At 44.4% G+C, this 24,513-nt stretch overlaps 1 long non-coding RNA gene across 1 annotated transcript in view; it reads left to right on the forward strand.

Annotated features, from left to right (window-relative positions):
- Positions 1-20,221, forward strand: part of LOC141160851 (uncharacterized) — a 59,327-nt gene extending 39,106 nt beyond the window's left edge. The window contains exon 4 of the long non-coding RNA XR_012250546.1: positions 19,343-20,221. This is a non-coding gene — a long non-coding RNA (uncharacterized lncRNA). The remainder of the gene's footprint in view (positions 1-19,342) is intronic.
- Positions 20,222-24,513: the final 4,292 nt, after the last annotated feature.

Raw genomic sequence — 24,513 nt, forward strand, 5'->3', positions numbered from 1 at the left:
GAAAAAATATTGGGCTTCTAGCTGTGTGTGGGACTTGTTGTATTAGTCCATCTATACTGACCTCCATCAGGTTGCAAACTGAATATATTTTTTTCTGCATCTACCTCTGAAAAAATATTGGGCTTCTAGCTGTGTGTGGGTCTTGTTCTATTAATCCATCTATACAGACCTCCATCAGGTTGCAAACTGAATATAATATTTTTCTGCATCTACCTCTGAAAAAATATTTGGCCTTGTAGCAGTGTGTCGGACTTTCTCTATTAGTCCATCTATACTGACCTCCATCAGGTTGCAAACTGAATATATTTTTTTCTGCATCTAACCCAGCCAATAGTTTTGGCCTAATACCACAGTTTGGCCACTCAGCTCTTCTCGGTTACCATCCATTGTTTTCTTGTGCAAACAACTCCAGAGTTGTGAATTAGTTAACCACCAAAATGAGTGGAAAAAGGCCTGCTGCTGGTGGAAAGGGGAATAGGCGTGTTGGGAAGGGGAAAAAAGGTTGTGTCCGTGGGGTAGGTGTTAAAGCAACAGTAACATCTGCAGAAGAAAGACCATCTTCCAGCCAAACTAAAATGTCTACTTCTTTTAGCGGACAATGTGATAAGATCCCTTTCTTACGGCCACGCCAATCGCTACAAATTCCAGATGAGGCACAAAAACAGCAGGTGCTTCAACGGATATCAAGTGCTCCTTTAAGTGGGCTCTCCTCCACATCAACTTCAACATCACAAATACTCCAGTCCTCAAAGGTGTCACCCAAATCGCACTTGCTTCCTCACAGCTCCCAAATCTCCAGCTGCCCGTCTGAGTATGAGGTAGAACAGATGGTTGAGTCTGCAGAGCTGTTTACTCATACTATAGCCTGGGAATCAGAGGTCGACTCCAGCGCTTCTGTGAATCCAGACGAGGAAATGATCTGCACTGATGCCCAGAATCTTTATGAGTCGGATCCAGGACCAGACGCAGAAGGTTCTGACCATAATGTAGACCCTCATTCCCAAACTGTAACTCCTGTTGGTGGAGACAATGAGGAAGACGATGATAAGACTCAAATACCTGATTGGAGCGACAACTTTAGTTTTTTGTCAGGGCAGGAACAGGTTGGCTCTGAGGACGACGGGTGTGATAACACACAGAGTGATGATGATGAGGTTGGAGATCCCACTTACTGTCAACCCACAGTCAGCCAAGAGATGAGGTCAGCAGAGGAGGTGGAGGAAGATGCTAGTGACGACGAGGTCAGGTTGCGCCTTCCTGGACAGAGACGTAGTACTGGAAGCACGTCAACAACTGCATCCTCAAACACAACTCTGCCTCTCACCACAAGTCGTGGTGGCTCTTCAGGTCGCATGGGTGCTAAGCCGTGCATAGCCTGGGCATTTTTTCAGATCGATAAAGATGACCCAACTCGTGTTATCTGTAACATTTGTCAGCAAAAGCTAAGTAGAGGCCAAAAAATACATAGTTTAAGTACTTCATGCATGAACCGGCACATGGACATGAAGCATAAGTTGCAGTGGGAAGCTCAGTGTGCTACAATGCGGCCTAGCCGGCCGGGCCAACCACCGTCTGCCATATCTTGTGCATCCGCGGCCTCTTCATCCTCTGTGACTGGGGGGACAGCAGTCACACCTGTTTTGGGGCGCAGACCTGCCACCTCTTTACCCGCAACAGCCAGCGTGATTGGCAGGTCATCATTTTCTTTGGAGGTGGTAACAGCAGCTGGTGTTGAGCGCTGTCCGACATCGATAGCACCACCTTTGGATCAAGGCAACCTAACATGTCCGCCTGCATCTTCCTCACAGACCGGCAGTTTGCCGGGGACACCCTTACCAACCCCGTCTAAGCACAATAGCCAGCCCTCGGTCCCTCAGATGTGGACAAGTAAAAGACCATTTCCTCCTAGCCATGAGAAAGCTAAGAGGTTGAATTTCACCATCTGCAAGCTTTTGGCAACAGAAATGCTGCCTTTCCGCCTGGTGGACACAGAGGATTTTCGAGACCTTATGTCCGTCGCAGTGCCCCAGTACCAGATGCCCAGTCGGCACTACTTCTCAAAGAAAGGTGTGCCTGCGCTCCACCAGCATGTCGCACACAACATCACCGCTTCTTTGAGAAACTCTGTGTGTGACAGGGTGCATTTCACCACAGACACTTGGATGAGTAGGCATGGACAGGGGCGTTACATGTCGCTGACTGGGCACTGGGTAACTATGGTGACAGCAGGACAAGGGGCTGCTGTCCAAGTCTTGCCGTCCCCACGAGTTGTGCGTCAATCCTCTTTATGTCAAAGTTCCTCCACTGCTTCTGCCTCCTCAACCTCCTCTGGGTCTTCCACCTGCACCCAAAGCCTGTCTGGTCATGCCACAAGCTTTCTAACTGCGCAGAAGGGATCCTGCACACCTCCTTACTATGCTGGCAGTAGGGCTCAACGTCATCAGGCGGTTTTTACATTGAAATGTCTGGGAAATGTGAGACACACAGCTGAGGAGTTGTGGTCAGCTCTGGAGAACCAATTTCATGAATGGTTGTCTCCACTGGACCTGAAACCAGGGAAGGCCGTGTGCGACAATGCTGCAAACCTGGGTGCGGCCCTTCGCAGGGGCAATGTCACACACGTGCCTTGTATGGCTCACGTGTTGAACCTGGTTGTCCAGCAATTTTTAGCCCACTATCCCAGACTAGATGGCCTTCTGCAGAGGGCACGGTCGCTGTGTGCTCACTTCTGCCGTTCGCATCCCGCAGCTCAGCGACTTACATCTCTACAGAAGTCGTTGGGCCTGCCACTTCACCGGCTAAAATGCGATGTGCCTACCCGGTGGAATTCAACTCTGCACATGTTGCAGCGACTGTGGCAGCACCGACAAGCCCTGGTGCAATACGTTCTGACGTATAGCCTGGGCCAACGAGATTCAGAGGTGGGGCAAATCACGCTGGAGGAGTGGTCTCAGATCAGGGACCTATGCACCCTTCTGCACAGTTTTGAAATGGCGACGAAGATGTTTAGTGCTGACGATGCCATTATCAGCATGACTATTCCGGTGATTTACATGCTGGAGCACATGTTAAACAGAATTCGGAGTCAGGTGGTGGCACAAGAGGAGGTGGAGGAAGTAGAGGAGTAGGAGTTGTATGCGGAAGGGCTAACATCTGCAAGGTCCAGACGGTCGGCAGCACCAAGGCGCTAGGCATGTGAGGGTGGGGGAGATGGTTTTACCAGGGCGCATGGTAGCAGCCAAACTAGTGAGGAAGGTGCAGGAGCCCAGGAAGAAGTGGAGGACGAACTGATGGAAGACTCATCAGATGAGGGAGACCTTGATCACATTTCTGTTGTGCGAGGTTGGGGGGAGAGGACAGAGGAAGGAAGCATGATTGTTACCTCGCCACCAACACAACAGGGACTTGGTGCTCCTGGATGCGCAACACACATGAGTGCCTTCTTGCTGCACTACCTGCAACATGACCCTCGAATTGTGAGAATTAGAAATAATCCTGACTACTGGGTTGCCACACTGTTAGATCCCCGGTACAAAAGTAAATTTGCAGAAATTATTCCTGCCATAGAAAGGGATGCACGCATGCAGGAGTATCAGCAGAGACTGTTGCAGAATCTTACATGTGCTTTTCCACAAAATACCAGTGGTGCACATAGTGAATCTCACAGTTCCAACTTGCCAACCGTGGGACCGTCAAGTGTTCAGCACTCAAACCGTAACAGAACCACAGTATCTGGTGGTAACATCAATTTTGCGGAATCATTTCACCACTTTTTTAGCCCATCCTTTGCAAGGCCACAGGAGACAAGAAGTCTGACACATAGTCAACGCCTAGAGACGATGGTACAGGAGTATCTCCAAGTAAACATTGAAGCCACGACTGTGTCACTGGACCCTTGCTCTTTTTGGGCTTCCAATCTGGATAAATGGCCGGAGCTAGCCACTTATGCCTTGGAGATCTTGTCATGCCCCGCAGCCAGCGTTCTGTCTGAACGTGTGTTCAGCGCTGCTGGTGGTGTGCTGACAGATAAGCGCACGCGGCTCTCCACTGATAATGTAGACAGACTCACGTTCATAAAGATGAACAAATCATGGATCCAAAACGACTTTTCTACCCCTGTGTCATCCTGGGGAGAGTAAAAGCTTGATGATTGTTTAAAATCACCCTACCAACCATTTTAAGCTTTCAAATTACTAATCATGTTTATCTGTATCTTGACTGGAAAATAATTTGGGCTTTGTAGCAGTGTGCAGCACTGATCCTATTAGGCCATCTATAATAAGCTCCACCAGATTTAAAATTAAAAATAATTTTTAGCTGCATCTAGCCCGGAAAATAATTTTGGGGCTCCGAGATGCGCAAGACACATAAGTGCCTTCTTGCTGCACTACCTGCAGCATGACCCTCATATTGTCAGAATTCGAAGTAATCATGACTACTGGGTTGCCACACTCTTAGATCCCCCAAACTTTTCGATCAACCTTTTCATTTTAATAAAGACCAAAAAAATGGTCATTTTTGAAATTATAAGCATTAGCAGGTTGTTAGAAACTGAAATCAAACAGTTTTCAACTCAAAACTTTATTCTAGGTGATGTTACATTTTCACATAGGACCCCTTGTTCGAAAGGAGCTTCTGAACTCTCTCGTCCATTGAATTTGTCAGGTTTTGGATGGTTTCTGCTTCAATTGTTTTGCATGAGGACAGAATACCCTCCCAGAGCTGTTGCTTATATGTGAACTGCCTCCCGCCATCATAGACACTCCTTTTAATGATGCTCCAAAGGTTCTGAATGGGGTAGAGGTCAGGGGAGCATGGGGGTCACACCATAAGTTTGTCCCCTTTTATGCCCATATCAGCCAGAGATGCAGATGTTTTATGTGCAGCATGAGATGGTGCATTATCATGCAGAAAAATGATCTTGCTGTGAAATACACGGTTCTTCTTCTTGAACCATGGCAGGAAGTGCTGTTTGAGAAAATCCACATACATTATGGAGTTCATCTTTAGCGCCTTCAGGGATCCTAAAGGGGCCGACAATCTCTCTCCCCATGATTCCAGCCCAAAACATTACTCCACCTCCTCCTTGTTGACGCTGTAGCCGTGTTTGCGTGGGGTGTCCATCAACCAGCCATCCTCCACTCCATCCATCTGGACCATCGAGCGCTGCACGGGACTCATCCGTGAACAAAACAGTTTTGAAATCAGTCTTCATGTAATGTTTGGCCCACTGGAGCTGTTTCTGCTTGTGTGAAGTGGATAGAGGAGGTCGACAGGATGGCGTATGCACAGCTGCAAACCTCTGAAGGACCCTGCATCTTGTTGTTCGGGGGACGTTGGAGGCACAAGCAGCTTCAAAAACTTGTCTGCTGCTATGACAAGGCTTTTTTGCCGCTGCTCTTTCAACCTGACGTAATTGCCTGTAGGAAAGAGTCCTCAATTTGCCCTTATCAGCACGCACACGTGTGTACTGTGAATCAGCTACATACTTCTTGATTGCCAAGACACTTCATCCTGATCATCGCACCATGTTGATTGTAGTCATGCCTTGACCTAAACACTCCACAATTTGTTGCTTCTCAGCAGCCGACACATCCTTTTTCTTTCCCATTTTGGCAGAAAATGTAGGCTGCTGAATAATGTGAGAGAGCCTTCTTAAGTAGTCTTGCCTTTCATTGGACACACCTGACAAACTAATTAGCACTGGTGTCTGCAATTGCTTACAGTGATATAAAGAGCCCTGACACACATCACCATCAATGAGTTTAACTGACAAACAAACAAATTCTTCCCTTATCACTCCTAAACACTTTTTGCATAATAATTTGGAACACAGTGTACATGTGCTTTTCCACAAAACACCAGTGGTTCACGTAGTGAATCTTACAGTTCTAACTTGCCAACCGTGGTCTGTATGGAGTTGTTCAATAAAGGGCCCAAAATTAAGATAACATAGATGGGAGAGGTCTCTATGAATAGGAATTCCTAAGTATTTGATACCCTGTGAGGGCCAGGCAAAGGGAAAGTTGGACTGGATGGAATCCTATATTGATTTGGGGAGGGAGACATCGAGGGCCTCAGACTTCGCTGCATTGATTTTAAAATTTGACCATGTAACAAAGTGATCTATTTCAGCCATAACAGCATGGATGGATATATGTGATTGAGTGATATATACTAGGACATCATCAGCAAATAGAGAGCACTTGTACTCGGTGCCTCCCACCTCAATCCACCTAATATTGGGGTTATGGCGAATTGATGAGAGCAGGTGCTCCGTCACTAGGATGTATAAGAGAGGGGACAGAGAACATCCCTGCCTTGTCCCATTGGTGATTGTGAAAGGTGATGAAAATGTTCTGACGTGCCCCCTGGGCCTTGGGACACCCGGAGCCGGACCCTTTTTGGTGGATGCTGGTGGTTGTAGTCTCCGTGGCGGCAACCCGGTTCCGTGGCTCAGGGCGGTCAAACCAGTGGCGGAACTATTTATGTGGTTTTGATGTTTAAATGTCCGACTACGCCACCCGTGGATTGCGGTCAGAGTGAACCGCCGCTCCAGGGCAGACCGCTGAGGCTGGTGTTGTGGGTGCAGCAGAGCATAGCATAACTCCCCACGGGAGGAGTATAGCCTCAGGGCAGTGTATGCGGAGGATGGGGGTGATGGTGCAGGGCAGCAGCAGTTATGACACGGAGTCAGTGATGCAGTCCAGGGCCTTTACTCACAGTTCTTATTATCCAGACCATGTCTGCAGGTAACGGCTGCCCACGTCGTACTGTGCTCACCAGGTGAGGGGCTCAGACAACTCCCAGATAACTTTGGAGCGCTTCACAGGACCCCCTTTGTGTGTCCTTTGTCTGGCCTTTCTTACCAACCCTTCTGTCCGGCTGCCTCGGGCCTCCTCTTGGTAAACTTGGCGCCAGTTTCCCTGACCCTATGTGGTGCCTTCCTAGCGGGTGTAGTGAGGGGCTGCGCCACATAAAATGTCACAGCCTCCTGTTTCTAGCTGAGGGTCGTTTCCTGCCTCCATTAGTTTCGGGGACCGGTCTCCCCCTTTGGCCTGACCCCTCCACGCAGGTGGATTCTGGCGTGCGGTGGCGACTCGCCCGTCCGCACCCCTGAGATCCCTTCGTTCCTCGTTCCTGGAGCCTTCTCCGCTCCTCTTCCTTCCTTCTCCCTCTTCAAGGCCTGGGCCTCTGTTACTAGGCCCGCCTCCGGAGCAGAGCTCATGCAGAGCCCCTGCTCCCTGCCACTTCTGCTCAGACTTCTCTGCACTGAACTAAGATGGTGCCCACCTTTTATACTCCCTTCTCAATGCACCCAGGAACTGCTTCCTCCCTGCTCCTGCACTACAGGGTTCCCCTTCCTCAGTGTTCCCTCCCCTCACTCCAGCCAGGGACAGGGACTGTCGTGCCCATCTCAGGGGCATATTGGTCGCCCTGCCCCACGGCAATGTGGTGTAATGCATGCAGGTGTCGGGTCCTGATCCACACTACATCCTTACCTGAGAGTGAGATATCACACCTCTGGGTGAGGTGCAATACGTCTGTAGCAACCGAGCCCTCAGGGTGCTACAGTTCCATTTATCTTCAGCCTAGGTGACGTATTGCGATACAGGGCCGTGATTTTGGCTATAAAAGGGTCCCCTAGACCCCTACCCCAAGCTTTTTAAGAGAATCATATATGGCGTGCCAGGAGACTCTATGGAATGCTTTCTCAGCATTCAATGAGAGTATCTAATTACAAATTTTTAACTGCATCTAGCCCAGGAAATACTTTGTGCCTAGTAGCAGGGTCTGCTAGTCAGCGGATTATCCTGGCTGTTAAGCAAGCTACACCACCTGTAGTTTGGACACTTCATTTTTTCAAAGGAAATGCTTCGGGACCACGGGATACTCAGTGAAGAGCATCAGGAGGCACCCCAAGGCATAGGGGCTGGGACTGGCAGTAGGATGCCTTGCGGTGGACAGCCGAGCTCGATCCTTATAAAAGCTTTTTAACTGCAGCAGCTTTAGTGGACGCTACTGGAGCTGGAATTACGCGGCTGCTGGCATGAGACTTGCCCTCCAATAGATCCTTGTAAATGGATTTAAAGTGTATTCATTCAAATTAGAGAGACAATTTAAATTAAAAAGCTTAGAGCTGCCTCCACCACAGGGGGGCGCGCTCGACCCACCAGCGGACAGGCACCAGTATTGGGAGAGGGGGGCTGGCCATCAGGGTTCACCGCGGCTCTGGCACAAACCCGGCGACACGGAGGTGGCACGGGCAGGAGCGGACTGGCCGTGTCGGCTTCTCACTTTTTGGATTTTAGAAGGGCATGACATGCCTATATCTGTGTCTCCCCCTCCTTTTACTCCTCCACCTCTTTTATTTTCGCATGACTATATGTACTTGTCACTTTTCCATGTGTTAGTTATGTCTTCTGAGCAGTTTGTCAGCTTTTGGACACCTTTGAAGGTGTTTTCTATGTGTTTCTATGTGTTTTTGTTTGCCTGCCATTGGTTTTAACGGTGTTCGAAGGTGTTCGTCGAACAGTTCGACGAACAGTTCGGCGAACACACGGGTGTTCGACGAACCGAACCGAACTCGAACACTACGGGGGTGGCTCAACACTAGTCAGCACTTTCTTGTTTAAGGCGTTGTCCGGTTCTTTTAAAAAAATGCCAGTGTGTTTTAATGATAAATACAACCTTCTTTCTAATTACCTTGCGCTGCTGATACTGCCTGTGAGTGGCGCTATCGGTGGCCTGTCACAGGCCTGTCACGCTGAAATAACAAGTGAGGCGTGACTCAGCGCTGGGGTCCCCGCGGTGGCTGCTGGATCCACCGCACGCTTTCCCAGTGAATGAGGACAGGGAGAGCGCACGGTGGATGCCGGGTGTGACGCAGGGGAATAACTCCACCCACAACCCAGCAGCCCCTGGTGGAATGCCGAAGAGGGACTTCCGGCTGCAGCCACAACTTGTTGTGACGTCAGCGGATGTCAGAGCCGGCTGCAGCTGGGGGTCATGTGCTGCCTGTGAGCGGCCACCGATAGCGCAGCTCACAGGCAGTATCAGCAGTGCAAGGTAATTAGAAAGAAGGTTGCATTTATCATTAAAACACACTGGCATTTTTTTAAAAGTACCGGACAACCCCTTTAAGCCTATGGCTAAATTGTGCAAAAATATATTTTAAACCTTCTCAAAAATATCATACTCTTTTATTTTAAAAGAAAAACTCAATAGCATGTTCTGTTGGACAGAGATATTTGACTTTATTAATGCATATAATACATAGTTTTGACACTGCTTCAAAAAGCAGAACTTTATTATCTTGGATTTGCGTGGTTATTCCTGTACTTGTTTTATAGCAGTCCACACCCTATAGATTTATCATTTCAGATGTCTTAATTCTCAAAGTTAAAGAAACAAACCACATTGTTTTTCAACTATTTCCATTACAAATTTTCACTAATGTGAAAACCTGTGCATCTGACTAAGGGATATAAAATCCTTTAGTGATTGATAAGATAGATGAGATGTACGCGTACCAGCAGAACCACAAATGCAAAATATATGAGAAGGAAATCCCTGCCTTCACCCTTTAACCTCGGTACAGGAATCTAGACTTACAAAGGGGTTCTCTGCGTTGCTTCCACAGAGTGGCTGCTGCCTGGAGGAGCAAGCCTGAGGCAAGAGAAGTCTTACTAGGTGGGAAAGTAACAGGAGTGACAAGATAAAGGGCAGAAACATAAATAAAAAGCTGAAGTCAGAGGAATACCCAGTTCAAATGCCAGATAATCAAAAAGAATGTGAACAATCAAGTCTTGGTCAGGATAGGAAAAAGAACATATTCAGAAGAGATCAGGTAACAATCCAAGTCTATATCAAGATTCAGAACACTAAAACACCAATTTCCAGGGAGCTTCCAGGCAAAGCATATGGTAACTACATCAAAAAGCTGGGAGTTTAAATAGGGTGTGGTACTGACCCATTGATCACAATAGGGAGAGGATTATACCCTCTGGGTTGCTGGATAGTACACGCCCTTTATCCTGGTTGAGCAGAACCTCAAATGTCAGCCAGACTAATCCCTGGTGTCCAGAGATACTGACTATAATGTTTCTGGTAATTGAAGTAGATGCAGATGCCGCAGATAAGAGTAGAGATAGTTTTTGTACTGCACAAGACAGGTAATGTAGTGAATTGATGAAGTTACTAAACTTTTCTATACAGTATATATATATATATATATATATATATATATATATAAATTCTATGAATTAAATACAAATGCAGACACTTTTCATAGACAGTTTTAATGAGGGCTGGTTAAATCATATTTTTTGTTAACTCATAACCCAGTCTGATCATCATAACCCAATTAATTGCAATGACATATTAGAAAGACCCAGAAGGAAAAACTATTTTATGCCTTGTAAGACTACATATTCCCTGCAGTGATGGTTGAGTAGCTGCTCAGAGAGTTAAGATATCCATATACATTGGAATAAAGTTGTCGAAAGTGACACTTTCAACTATTATAGCCTTTCATGGAATTTTAACAATAATTGTTTTAGCTGACCGTTGACACACTGTCATCATCTGGAGCGAAGGAAGATGAGTGAAATTTTCTATGAACACAAGATTGTTCCTTCAAAAATATTTTGTGTGAAAAATATTTTATCTTTCTATAATGAGCATTATTTTACGCGATACATAAGTCATCAATTGCTTGGTGACAGTATTATATGGCTGCTGTGAACAACTCTTGGCCAGCGGCCAATATTAATCAATATCAGCATGATTGGCCAACAGTCTAATGTGTATGAGGCCCTCCAGACTCTCCCTGAGATAAGTGACTCGCCCCTAGGACCGTGGGGTACTCGGCAGCCTGGCCTATGGATGCCAGTGGGGGAAATATCACGGTGGCTGGCCCGGTCCGTTTCCCAGGGCGGTCACCAAGAAGGGGGGCTATTTACAGGGGATTTGTGAAGTGTTCGTGATGCCACCTGTGGAATGCGGCTGAAGGGAGCCGTCGCTGCGGAGCAGTCCTCTGAGGCAGATGTTAGGGCAGCTTACGATGGAACGGCTCCCCACAGGTGGAGCGGGCCTCAAGGCAGCATGGGGGTGATGGATGGGGAGAGACGGCCAGGATGGTTCAGGAAGAAATGACAGACACTCACACGGGGGTGCGCTTCGGTACCTTTACTGGTGTAGATGCAGGTATGGTCCAGGGTACTCGGTAGGCAGGGTGCACTTCTGGACTCTCCCCAGTGAGTGTGTATAGGGCCTCCTGATCCGTTGCTTCCACTTGCTAAGCTTCTGACCTGCCTGGAGCTAGCCCTGGCTTAATTACTGTCTCTCTCTCTTGCACCTGCTAACCTGGTGGTAGGGCTTTCTCTTGGAGATCACTCTCCCTGGACGCTGGGGCCTCCATGACTCCTAGCCCTGGTACTGTAGTCAGCGTTGGTCGACCTGGGACCTGTAGTCCTTCAGGTGTCCGGTGGTCCCTACTGGGTATTAAGGGACCCAGTAGGCGTGGACCCGGTGTTCGGTGTATATTTCGGGGTGAGCCTGGTACGCTCCTCTGCCCCCTCTCTACTCCTCTCTCGTGCTGTAGGCCTTGGCTCGCCTAAGCACAGCAGCCAGCGTGCTGCCTCTTCACTGGTCTAAGCGCCAGCACACTCTCCAACAACTAACCACTATCTGAGCTGCATGGCTCCACCCTCTATATATATATCCCTAACGGGCTCCCTCTGGTGGTCTGAGGTGGTAGGGTGGAGGTGTGTGAATGTGTGAGGGCCTCTTGTGGAGGAGTCCATCAATGCACCCTACTGGGTTCTGTGGCACCTGTGCGTAGCAGGGCGCCACATAAGCAGCCCGGAGTCAGGCAACAACTTGCTCATAGAGAATACTAGAGTGCTCAGTGGAGTGTGGAGGAGTCAGGAGAGATAATGGCCGGACAAACGATTGCCCAAACCATCATTCGGCTGGCAGCTACTTATTGTGTATAGGAAGGGGGCTTTAACCCGGTGTTGACCTGTTGAGTGTTTTCATTGTAAAAATTTCTTAAACCAAACAAAACAAGTTGAGTATCTGTATAGAGTATGGAAGCCTTGTGACATTCTCCCAACAAACGATGTTAGTTGAAACAAAAATCAGTAATGGAGAATGATAACAGAGATGTTTTCCATCTCCCCTTTAAGAATTAAGAACACATACACTTCCTTCAATCAAATGTGCATATGTATAGTGAAGTCAGGAGAAATAGCTGTTGAATGAACAAGAGTTTAACAAACATTTGTTGAAAGTGAATGGACACCTTAAAAAGAGATTGTCAAATAGGACATACCCTTTATTATCTGAATTTTAGTACTTTGTTATAGATAACTCTTTTAGGGGTTTTCTGTTCTGGGGTTTACCATTTTCCCAACAATCTCTTTTTCCTGGTCAGCTCATTCTATCTTCCCAAAACAGATTACATGTGTGAGTGCGTTATAAGGACACTAGTTGCGCAAATTGCCTCTACAGAGAGGAAGAAGGCTAGAACTCTAGTGCCACTTATCGGAAGTAGCAATCCTCTTTATCGAGTCTTGCCACATGATTTAGGATAAATGCCAAACCAGAATCTCAATTTGCAGACACATGTTTCAAGGTGTTGCCCTTCAACAGTGTAAAGTATGAAATCTGGTTTGGCAAGGTGAGAGGCATCTGACTGGGATCCAAGGGGTTACGTTTCTCCTTGTAAAGAGTGACATGCCTAGCCATTTATGCCAATGTGAACACAAGTTAACCCATACCATTATTAAAAACGATGCTCTGTTGCAGAGGTATCCACTCTAGAAGTGAAATGCAAACAAGTCTGCAAGTGCTTTGGGAGGGACGGAGTTCTTCCACTGCCTCCACCTCCAGCTCCATTCTCAGCCTAAGAGCTCATTCAAACTTCCATGCCAATTGGTCCAAGCTCGGACCTCCAATGTGCTGACTGGTCGCAGCTCTCCCTACCTGAGCGTAACAGCTTCATATAATTATATTAAGCTGTCATGAACGGGTTGACAGACCCATGGCCAGTCCATGCATTGCGGTCCGATCTCAGACTGATCTGCACAGAAGTCTGAATGAGCCCTAATTCCACCTTTCACTAGATGATTGACATGCTGCAAGAGTACTTGCTATCTGACAATTCATACTGCTGTGGTTTAATAACAGTACTTTCAAATAACTATTGTAGAGGCTATCCTTAAGATAGGTCATCAATATCTGATCGTTCGGGGTCCGACACCCAGCTCCCCCACCGATCAGTTGTTCTCGGTGGCGGCAACGGCCAGAACAGTTCAATTTCGGAGCTGCTCCATCTTCTGATAATGGCTGCAGCTGGGTACTGCACATACGTCTCCTACTCAAATCAATAGGAGGTGGATGTGCAGTACCCTGCCGTGGCCACTATCAGAAGATGGAGCAGCTCGGCAATTGAGCATTTCCGGCCAGCAAGCACCGCCACCGACACTGGGAACAGCTGATCGACGGGGTGCTGTGTTTTAAACACCGACCGATCAGACATTGATGACTTTTCGAGAGGATAGGTCATTACTGATAGAGTAGCGGACAACCTCTTTAATACCAACCCTTACCCCTCCCATTTCTCCTCTCATAGTGTCCCCCTGAGCAAGTATGTGATCAGTTTTTTCATCAGACCTTTACAACAAATAGTTAAAACTTACAGCCCCTTTAACAACTATTATAGACTGGATAACAATTGGCTGAAATTTTTCACCTTTGTCATGAACTATATGTTTAAAAGGATCGTTTGCAAATGTTCCCATCCTTTGCTTTAATTAAAATAACTAATTAATTAGACTTAGTCAAAGGAAATAATTAGTTCTAATCTAATTTTAATTAAATCAATTACTTAATGAATCACTTTTAATTAAGAAAGACATGACAAGGTGCATGAGAAAACAGTGTATAAAAGAGATGCTTTTTTATTTTATAAAATAGTTAAACTCTAAATTCAAATTTTTATTGAAAGAAATACAAACTGGATATTCTGTATTTATTAATTTGGATCCTGTATAATTCAGTTAATTATGAAAGAGAGACACAGAATTGGCCTAGTACAGAACATTGGCATTCTTCCATTCATAGTGGACTGGCATCTATGTGGACTGACTCTACTTGATTATTGATGTCATTTTTCCAGAAACACATATAACACAATTTTTCTAGCTACTTGCTTGTTTCTCTGGTTATTTTTGCATAAAATGAGGAATCTGAGATTTCTTTGTGAAAACAAAATACTTTTAATGAAAGAAATTGACTTAATGTTGAAATGTGTGATTGCTTCAGGCATTATTTCATCACATAAAATCGGGTTTTCACTGACGCATTAATGGAATTTAGTTTTATTTTTACCACTTCATACATCTGTTTGCAATAATGATTTTTTTATAGGCCCTCACTGATATAGCAAATGGTTTCTGTAAGGCCTAAGCCCTCTATATACTTTAGATAGCTGTCAGCTTAACGATGGCTCAGCCGATCATTTATCCGGCAGATATCTTGCCCAACTCATACACAGGAGCACTCTCTCTTCCGAGTGCTCCTGTCTTCTCTATGAAAGCCGTTGCCAGACATCTGTCTTATTTTTCTTATATTTAAATAAGTTGTTATGATCTATGGGCTGGACAATGATCTGCATGAGAATCCGCCAGAGCTTATTTTATATAAAAGGGGTCATTACTAGTGTGATGTGTAATGGCCGCTCTCCGCTCTCCTGATCTCACTGCAGAGCTGTGTGTTATTATACCTGACACATCTGCAGGTTCCTCTCAGCTTCAGCTTCCAGCTCACAGGCAGACAGGGGTGCAGTACAGCAGATCCGTGAGAGCTGCAGCAAATGTGTTTGTAAGGAGACAAAGTTCAGTTCTCCTGTTCCTGTCCGGCCCATAGCTTTTAACAGCTCATTTATATGTAAGAAAAACATGTATGTGTGTGTATGAGTATGTCTTTATGGGAGTATGTGTATGTGTGTTTATTTATTGGATTAAGTTTTTAGTTACTTGTGCTACCTGGTATATGAGCATTGTGTAGCACAATCTGCAATTAGTGACCAAGCGCTCATGTGTCTTTTATATGTCCAAATGATAATCCGCAAACTTTTTCTGGAAAAAAAGTACTCCCTTTATTCTCACCCTAAACACCCGCTTTAGTTTGATTGTCAAACAATATTTTTTGGTATATACAGTTGTGCTCAAAAGTTTACATACCCCGGCAGAATTTTTCCTGTCTTGGCCTTGTTTCAGAGAATATGAATGATTACAAATAAACTTTTTCTCCACTCACGGTTTTTGGTTGGGTTTTTTTATTTATTGTCAAACTACTGTGTTTTCTCTTTTTAAATCTTAATGACAACCAAAAACATCGAAATGACCCTGATCAAAAGTTCACATACCCTGGTGATTTTGGCCTGACAACATGCACAGAATTTGACACAAATGGGTTTGAATGGCTACTAAAGGTAACATCCTCACCAGTGACCTGTTTGCTTGTAATCAATGTGTGTGTATAAAAGCTGAGTGACTTTCTGGGATCCAGACAGATTCTTGCATCTTTCATCCAGCCACTGACATTTGTGGAATGTGAGTCATGGGGAAAGCAAAAGAATTGTCAACGGATCTACGGGAAAAGGTAGTTGAACTATTTAACACAGGAAAGGGATACAAAAAGATATCCAAGGAATTGATAATGCCAGTCAGCAGCGTTCAAACTGTGATTAACAAGTGGAAAATCAGGGGCTATGTAAAAAGCAAGCCACGGTCAGGTAGACCAACAGAAATTTCTGCCACAACTGCCAGGAAAATTGTTCGGGATGCAAAGAAAAACCCACAAATAACATCAGCTGAAATTCAGGACTCTCTGAAAACTAGCAGTGTGGCTGTTTCAAGATGCACAATAAGGAGGCACTTGAAGAAAAATGGACTGCATGGTCGAGTCGCCAGAAGAAAGCCCTTACTACGCAAATGCCATAAAGTATCTCAACTACAATAGGCCAAACAGCACAGAGACAAGCCTCAGAACTTCTGGAACAAGGTAATTTGGAGTGATGAGACCAAAATTGAATTTTTTGGCCACAACCATAAACATTACATTTGGAAAGCGGTCAACAAGGCCTATGATGAAAAGAACACCATTCCTACTGTAAAGCACGGAGGTGGATTGCTGATGTTTTGGGGATGTGTGAGCTACAAAGGCACAGGTAACTTGGTAAAAGTTGAAGGAAAGATGAATGCAGCATGTTATCAGCAAATACTGGAGGCAAATTTGCACTCATCAGCCCGGAAGCTGCGCATGGGAAGTATTTGGACGTTCCAACATGACAACGATCCAAAACACAAGGCCAAGTCGACCTGTCATTGGCTACAGCAGAACAAAGGAAAGGTTCTGGATTGGCCATCTCAGTCTCCTGACCTCAAGATCATTGAGCCACTCTGGGGAGATCTCAAGCATGCAGTTCATGGTAGACAGCCCAGGAATTTACAGGAACTGGAGGCTTTTTGCCAAGAAGAATGGGCAGCTTTACCATCTGAGAAAATAAAGAACCACAAACTACCACAAAAGACTTCAAGCTGTCATTGATGTTAGAGGGGGCAATACATGGTATTAAGAACTGGGGTATGTGAACTTTTGATGAGGGTCATTTAGATGTTTTTGGTTGCCATTAAAATTTCAAAAGACAAAACACAGTAGTTTCACAAGTGGAGAAAAAGTTTTTTTTGTCATCATTCATATTCTCTGAAACAAGGCTAAGAGAGCAAAAATTCTGCCGGGGTATGTAAACTTTTGAGCACAATTCTATGTTAAAATCATATAAGCATAAACAAGAGTTTACCTTGTTCCTAATGCCCCTTAAAGGGGTATTTATATACTTTATTTTCATTTATGGCACATCTACAAGACAGTAGCCTATATTATTTTCTGAATGTCTATAAAAGTATCATCATCACAGACTGTGATTATTTACTTTACAAGCAGTGAGACTGTGGAACTCTCTGCCTTACAATGTTGTATACATTGAACACATTCAAGGTGGGCCTGGATGACTTTTTTTTTTTAAAAAAAGTATATTATGACATTATGGGTACTAGATTTCTTTGATGGGACTCTGATCCAGGAATTAGTCAGATTGCAATATTTGGAGTCGGGAAGGAATTCTTTGCCTAATATGGGGCAATTCACATCTGCCTCACTGGGCTTTTGCTTTTCTCGGGATCAACATATTAGGCTATAGGTTGAACTTCATTGACCTGTACTTTTTTTCAATCTTAATAATTAAAAAAGTAAGAATAAATAAAATAGCTGCACATCAGCAGCCACCTCTCCAGTAACAGCAGCTGCTTCACCAGGGTTTGGGGGACCCTTGTTCTGAAGATATATGTTGCTTCCAAAGGAGAGACACACATTTGTCAGATATTGGTGGCATATCCTGTGGACTTTGTGGTATGGTTGGGATCATTGTCCTGTCAAGTTAGAAGGTAGATATACCATAAATGTCCAAGACAGGAATACCCCTTTAAAATTTTGCTCTACATTTCCATCTCAACTCCTCCATAATGACATTTTGTCTGCTTCAACAATGTCCTTTACAAGCCTTATGTACAACTTACAATAACATAGCAAGCTATGCAAATGCTAGAAAGAGCGGCCAAATATCCCATTGTTTACTGAAATAAATCAACTTCAAAGGAGACTTTTTGTTTATAGTTACAATAACAAGCCAAAGTCTGAATGCAAAAATGACGGAAAATATGAAACAGTGCATGGCCCAGGATGACTGCATCAAGTATTCTTCTTGAAATGGAAATGTTCTGAGCTTTGCTTAATGGGTAAGGTCTGCTTGTTCTTCTCCCACTTGTCATTATCGAATTCTAGTCAGAAGAGCTCTTTGTCGATCCTAACCTTTTCAGGTGTTTGTCATGTTCGCGAGATTCCAGAACAAGGAGATCTTCACACTTCTGCTAAACCTTGTTGATTTTTCTGTTTAATTAAAGTCTATGTTAATAGTATCATTTTTAAAAAAAGGTTACATTGCAGTTTAGCTCATTTGCACTTTAAACAAGTCTTTTTATTGCTTCCAATTTTCACCTCTTATGAAAGCCTTCCAGATAATTTGTTAGATGAGCCCCTGTGTTAAACGAAGGTGTTATTAAGTTTGAACCTGAGAAACAAGTTACTATTTTGTGCTTTTCTGGAAAACAAGCAATATGTTTAAACTTCTGAAGAAGACATATTACTGTATTTTGTTATTATACAAACTGCATCCTAAAAATGATTTAAAATACAGTATTTCTCAATGTATGACCCCTGTATCTACTAATCAATTGACTGGAAGGTAAATAGCAGTAGCTGGCACTGGCCACAAAAGGGGTTTGCTTTATCTGCCCCTATTATTGCTTTTATCCAGCTGATGGTAGAGCAGATTTTAATTGATGAGTGGGAGTGTTGTATTTTGGACCCCCATGGATAAGTCATCAGTTGCTACAGGGAAACTATCATCAGAAAATGACATATTATTTAAAACAAGTTTATGTATTGTATATATTTTAATAAAAAATAAAATTGGACATTTGTTTTTTATTATGATGATCGGTATTAAAATCAAAACAAAATTAGTAATCTTGCCAATTTCACACTTGCCACTGGGGATTTTTTAGACCCATACTTAATGTCCTTCAGGAAGAGTTTTCAGCAAGGTTCCTTATCATCAGAGGCAGGGTTATAATAACAGATAATAGCTCTATACACAGCTGATAACATAGGATCCACCATTCACAATAGGCGAGGTCACAGTTTACATTGGTCCCCTTGGTACCATTGTGGCTATGTACATGTATTGTTTCCTGACACAAGTTTGTTCATGTATTGTTTCCTGAAACAGGAAATTTGAAACTAAAAGAGCCCAGCGGCCAGTGTGAAAATTGCAAGATTTCAAATTTTTTTTCAATACAGTTGATAAAAAAAACATTGTCAAATATTTGTAAAAAAATAATTTAACATAAAAACCTGTTTTAATCCATATGATATTTTCTGATCATCGCTTCCCTCTAAGTCCAACACAACCCTTTAATCTATTCTTCAGTATATCATGTATTAATACAAATCTAACTAGCTCTAAGTGGACTAAAAAATATGTTAAAAATTATATGTTTCTAGTTTCATAAGTGGGAATAGATTATTATAAAATGAAATTACTTTGTGGATATCATTGATTAAATATATCATACAATTTGGCGTATACAGCTCCTATGTAGACCTACTGTATGTGCATCTGGTTGATTCTGTGGTTTCTCTTTGATTACAGGCTATGAACAAGCTCTATGCAGAGCTTAATCTCGGAGGTGTCACATCTGTCAGAAGCCACAGGCTCAAAAAGGCTATCTCAGACAGACTTGGCACAGGCCACAGACTTGGCACAGGCCACTCACTCTGGCAGATTCCAGAGGAACCTCAACCTTCACTCTTTAACCCTTGTACATGGATCTGGTCTTACAATAGTGTCCAGTGGATTGTTTCCACGGAACGACTGCTGTACGGAAGAGTGAACCAGAAGTAGGAAGGGTCACCAAGCAGGGTCCAATCCAAGAGGTCAAATCAGGAAGAGAATAGTCAAGATTCAAGCCAAGGTCAGAAAACAGGAGGAATCAGGAAAACAATACAATAAATGACTAGCAGAAGCCAGGTGGCAAAAGTAATTGAATGTCAGTGGAAGTCAGAGACCCAGAAGTTTTAAAAATCAAAGAACCCTGTCCAATGCTCTCACGAAAAGAGCAATGAAGACCAAACAGTTAACCCCATAGTTCCTTGATAAAGTGGCACCAAAATTCCCAGCAATAAAATCAGACCGATGGTGTCAAGCATCACCTGCAATAAAGGCTACCTGTCCGCCGGAGCTGAAACCAGCACAGATGTTACAGCAGGCATGTCTTACTACCTTGCTTCTTGCTAACCTCCTCCTGGACATTGTGGAGACATGAGTGGAAACACTGCACTTCACCCTGAAAACACCACTGTGAAGACACGGGGTCTTCCATGGGCATAATACTACTCAGACAACACAGGGTGAGGGTAAAACAGTGTGGCAATATAGTATTGAACCACCAAACAGACAATAAACATAAAGAACAGCCCCAGAAAATACCCAAGATGGTGCAAGTTTACACAGTCTCGCCCTTCTGCTGGCCTGCCTAGAATAGATCAGCTGCGACTTTGGGACTTCCAGGGCCAACTGCCTCAACCAGTGGCACCCCATTTTGGGTGGACAACTTAGTGGTTGTTTTAAGAGCAGTTTTTAGACTTAATGGTTACAGTTCTATTTAGACGTACTAGGTTTGATGATTTACCACTAAAGTCACATGCCTGGCTGTTAACCCCTTCACGACACATGGCGTAAACTTACGTCATATGTCGTGTACCTGCTTTCGAGGTGGGCACACCGGAGTGCTACTTGTAGCTGTTAACCTGTTAATTCCCGTTGTTAATCTCTGAGGCTTGGTGCCCACGTAGCGTTTTTCAAGCATTTATGCTGCGGAATTTCCGCAGCGGAAACGCTTGTGAAACGCTAGGTAATCCGCACCCCATGGTCCCCAAGGGGATTCCGCATGTTCTATGCACATGCTGCGGATTTTTCCGCAGCGTTTATGCTGCGTACAAAAATCCGCAGCATGTCATTTAATTTTGCGGAAGCGCAGCGGAACTCCCGCCATTGACTTGCATTGAAACGCATGGAAACCGCGACTGTACATTCGTACAAGCGGCTTCTATGCGTCTCTATGTGCGGATGGTACCCAGTTCTGGAGGAGAGGAGACTCTCATTCAGACCTGGGTACCATTGTACCTGTAAAAAAAGAATAAAATAACAAATAAAGTTTATACTCACCTTTCCGAAGGCTTTTCTCTGAATGCCGGCATCGCTTGAGGACCTGCGGTGACGTCACAGTCATGTGACCGCAGGCCCTTCACCGCTCTGTCTCGCGATATGCCGGCAGCCGGGAACCAGACAGGAACGAGCGCTGCTGCACACACCGGGGCCTCGGGGGTGAGTATAGCTTTATTTGTTTTAATTTTTACGGTTCACACTGTATAAATCCATGCCGTTTGCATGGATTTATATAGTGTGACCTAGTTGTCAAGCACTTTCCAAGTGATGCTATCGCCTGGAAAGCGCTTGTCAATCTGCATGCGGAAAAGCATGTGAATCCGCATGTGGATCCGCATGTATTCTGCAGGAAAAACGCATGCACAATCTGCATGCGTTTTTTCTGCCAGGGAGATGCAGAAATGCTGCAGAAATTTTCTGCTTCATTTCTGCATCGTGGGCACATAGCCTGACAGCGGCATTTAACACGTGCTGGCAGGGGGGGTGTGTCATTCCACGCTCTCATAGTCATGCCCTTGAGGTGATCGCAGGGTGCCGATGTTTGGCTATGACAGCCGGGGGTCTGCTGAAGACCCCTGTGCCTGTCATTATGATACTCCTGTGAAAGTCAGTGTTTCACTTTACATAGCAGTGCACCAGTATCAGACGATTGCAGCTTGAAGTCCCCTAAGAGGACTATTAAATACAGTAAAAAGTGAATTTAAAAGAAAAAAAAATTAAAAAAATGTAAAAACAGAAAAGTATCATAAGCCGAGTTTTTCAGCACATTTTTTGTGCTGAAAAAGCCCCCCTCGGCTTATACTCGGGTATATCCGAGTATACAGAGATTCCGTTGGTGGATAGCGCTACTAAAGTGAATGCATATTTTATCCTCTCCACGCACATGGTCCCGGCATGGGGAGGAGTGAATATGCAGGCAGCAGCAGCTCACATCAGTGTCTGAGAGCGTGCGCTGCACCTCAGATACTGACATGAGCTGCTGCAGACAGAACACAGCGCTGGAGCAGAGGTGAGGAAAGAAGGTGAGTATAAGTGTTTATTTGTTTTAATGTGCTGTGATGGGGCCACACATACCAGGATTGGGGGATGAGGGGGTCATGCATACTATGATTGGGGGATGAGGAGGCCATACATACCAGGATTGGGGGATGAGGAGGCCATGCATACTAGGATTGGGGGATGAGGGGGCCATGCATACCAGGATTGGGGGATGAGGAGGCCTTACATACCAGGATTGGGAATGAAGTGGCCATGCATACCAGGATTGGGGGAGAGGAGGCCATGCATACCAGGATTGGGGGATGAGGGGTTCTATGCATACCAGGATTGGGGGGATGAGGGGGGCATGCATACCAGGATTAGGGGATGAGGGGGGCATGCATACCAGGATTGGGGGATGAGAGGTCCTATACATACCAGGATTGGGGGTGAGGGGTCCATGCATAAAAGGATTGGAGGATGGGGGGTCCTATACATACCAGGATTGGGGGTGAAGGGGTCATGCATACCAGGATTGGTGGATGAGAGGTGCCATACATACCAGGATTATGGGATGAGGGGGCCAAACATACCAGAATTGTGGGATGAGGGGGCCATACATACCAGGATAAGGGATGAGGGGGCCATGCATACCAGGATTGTGAGATGAAGGGGCCATGCATACCAGGATTGGGGATGAGTGGGCAATGCTTACCAGGATGGGGAAATTTACCAGTAGCTGCTGCATTTCCCACCCTTGGCTTATGCTCGAGTCAATAAGTTTTCCCAGTATTTTACGGGAAAATTAGGTACCTCGGCTTATACTCGGGTCGGCTTATACTCGAGTATATATGGTAATTTTTATTAGCACAAACAACAAAAAGGATAAAAATACTAATAAGTCACAAAGGACATAAATAACGTTAGCCCGTAATGAGGCTTAAAACCGCCAAATTAGCAGCCATGTAAATCAAACCAACAAAAGCACCATAAATCTATAATTGTATTTGCATGTGTGATTGTGGCTGGAAAAAATTGGACCAAAATACAATACACTGGTTATGATATAGTGGTCTGGTCTTGTAATAAAAAGTACTCAAAGAAGTAAGTATATCAACATGCACAAAGTATATAGGTCCCGTTCATTACGTGATGCCCTCTTCACATTTTTTGTTGTCCAGAGGGATTAGCTACAGTGCCATGGGTTGTAAACTTCTTCATTGTGTTGCACACCGTGGACAAAGGAACATCAAGGTCTCTGGAGATGGACTTGTAACCTTGAGATTATTTACATTATTCAACCATTTTGGTTCTCATGTCCTCAGACAGTTCTCTTCTCCTCTTTCTGTTCTCCATGCTTAGCGTGGCACACACAGACACTCAATGCAAAGATTCTGCAAAGTCAACTTCTCTTTTTATCTGGTTGCAGGTATGATTTTCATATTGCCCACACCTGTTACTTGTCACAAGGGACTTTGAACGAGCATCACATGCTTGAAACAAAGTTGTTTACCCACAATTTTGGAAAGGGGCCAACAATTTTGTCTGGCCCATTTTGGGGGTTTTGTGTGAAATTTAGTCCGATTTGCCTTTTTTTCCCTGTTTGTTTTGTGTTGTTACAATACACACAAATAAAATAAACATGTGAAAAACAAAATATGTGCAATTACAATAATAATTTTCTAGAAGAAATACTTCATTTTCTGGAGCAATTTTAAGGGTGTCAACACTTTTGGCCATGAAAAGAGAGGAAGAGAGAGACAGAGAGAGAGATAGAGAGAGAGAGTTGTGTATGTTTGCATTCCGTTTTCTTTAAACAATAGTTAATTGGTACCTGCATTTATTGTCTTATGAAACAGAGAGCTTCATTTATCATTAAGAGAATTGTGCTACAGATGTTGAAATATTGCACTTGGCATCATTTTCTTTTGTGCTTCGCTATTTCATCTAGTACATTTGCATTACATAATTATAAGGTCTGCACTATCAAAATGATACAATTGCAAGAAAGTCAGAGAACAAAAAAACATAAAGGGCAGATGGTATGCTAGCATTACACAGCACTTAACCATTCTTCAAAGATGTGTTTACCAGCTCAGGTTTTATTAAAGAATGAACACTGTGCAGGAACACATATGGTTCTCTTCATGCCTTGGAAACAATGCTGAGCTTCTATTTTATTTGTGTTATACTTATTATTATATGTTTGATTATATTAGATTAGTGATGCTGAACAGATCAGGTATGAACTTAAAATGGAATCTGTATTGGGAATATGTTAGTCTTCCATTCATCATTAATCATGCCATGTAGCCCAGAGTATACAATAACCTTGCCAAGTTCATTTAATAAGAGAAATATGTTACTTATGAACGACTACTTCTCCCCCCTCTGCCTTCTGATCTCATCAACTGGACATGATGGCGTGCCAGTTCACTGAGGGAGCAGATCACAGCTACCTACTGAAACTTTGGATAGGTGTCACGGGTGTGTCGCCACGAAGATCGTCACGATTACACAGCCTGACTTCTCGCAGCTGACTTTTTGGTGCTTTGTGTTTTCGGCAGTGAGGGAGTTAATTCTCTCTCTCTCTGTGCTAGACGAGGTCCAGCCTCGCC

Source organism: Phyllobates terribilis, unplaced genomic scaffold (assembly GCF_046119375.1).
Source record: "Phyllobates terribilis strain yellow unplaced genomic scaffold, ASM4611937v1 Scaffold_9__5_contigs__length_417890890, whole genome shotgun sequence".
Taxonomy (NCBI): Eukaryota; Metazoa; Chordata; class Amphibia; order Anura; family Dendrobatidae; genus Phyllobates; species Phyllobates terribilis.